The 1247-nt window shown below is 42.7% G+C and overlaps 1 non-coding gene across 1 annotated transcript; it reads left to right on the top strand.

Annotated features, from left to right (window-relative positions):
- The first annotated feature begins 335 nt into the window (after nucleotides 1-335).
- LOC133787554 (small nucleolar RNA R71) lies at nucleotides 336-442 on the top strand. Its single transcript, XR_009872569.1, has one exon. It is a non-coding gene; the product is annotated as a small nucleolar RNA R71 (small nucleolar RNA).
- Nucleotides 443-1247: the final 805 nt, after the last annotated feature.

The raw sequence follows: 1247 nt of genomic DNA, 5'->3' as shown, positions 1-1247 counted from the left end.
ATTGACTTAATTGATGAGCATTCCCACATGCCCCACATAAACTCTGAACTTGCATGGTTTTGGCTGACAGGTTGCTCGGTTGTAAATGTTTCGTTAAAGCTACGACTTGTGTTGTAATCATTGTAATGGCATCTAATTCAATCATACCAGCCACCTTCTTGGTTTGTCCCCTTTCAGTTTGCCACTGGTAGTTATTCATTGCCATCTCCTCTAGCAATTAATACGCCTCATTAGCACTCTTGCTCATGAAAGCACCTCCTGCTGCAGCATTTATTATGGTATGAGTAGTACCATTCAACCCATTTTAAATATTAAGGACCAGCATCCACTTCTGTATACCATGATGTGGGCATTTCCTTAACAATTCTTTAAATCTTTCCCATGCATCATACAATGATTCTCCTTCTTTTTGGTAGAAATTATTAATCTCCCTCTCAACCGTGCAGCCTTGGATGGAGGAAAGAATTTTGCAAGGAACTTTTGAGTGAGCTCCTCCCATGTGGTAATAGAGTTAGCCTGCAGGGAAATCAACCAACTCTTTGCTTGGCCCCTTAGTGAAAATGGAAACAACCTCAACCTTATTGCAACATCACTCACACCATTCATCTTAAAGGTCGCACAAAGCTCTAAGAAATTAGCTACGTGTAAGTTAGGGTCCTCTGTAGGCAAGCCTCCAAACTGAACAGTAGATTGGGCCATTTCTAGAATCGCTAGCTTAATCTCAAAATAATTTGCAGCAAATGTTGGAGGTTTGATGCATGAATGCACTCCTGTAATAGATGGGAGTTCATAATCTCTTAAACTTCTAGCCCCTTGATCAGCAGGGACCTTAGCAGCCACTGCCCCTTCGACATCATTGGCAGCATGCTGTAACGCCCCAACTCCTGGGACCGTTACGGTGTGCCTTGTAAACAGTGCTAAACTCGCTAATCGAGTCATTTGGCCAAAATCGTGAACTAAGTATGATTAGCGGTTTAGGGATTAAAAACTTTGGCTAGGATGTAACGTTTCACTAGAACGTTTAATATATACATTGGGATCCCAAAAACATAAATTTCAGAGTTTACTACAGAAAATATTTACAACAGGCCGTTCTAAGCGGCAAAACAGGGTTCAACCCTAGTTCCACTTTAAACCTCGGCCGTGACGGACGAGCAGCCGCATATGTACACGTCATCACCTAAGCCCTCCAACTCAAGGATGGTCTAGCTTCCTCTTGCCTTTACCTGCACCACATAGCACTCGTG

This window comes from Humulus lupulus, chromosome 6 (genome assembly GCF_963169125.1).
Source record: "Humulus lupulus chromosome 6, drHumLupu1.1, whole genome shotgun sequence".
In the NCBI taxonomy this organism is placed as follows: Eukaryota; Viridiplantae; Streptophyta; class Magnoliopsida; order Rosales; family Cannabaceae; genus Humulus; species Humulus lupulus.
This window is presented reverse-complemented; position numbering and strand designations above follow the sequence as displayed.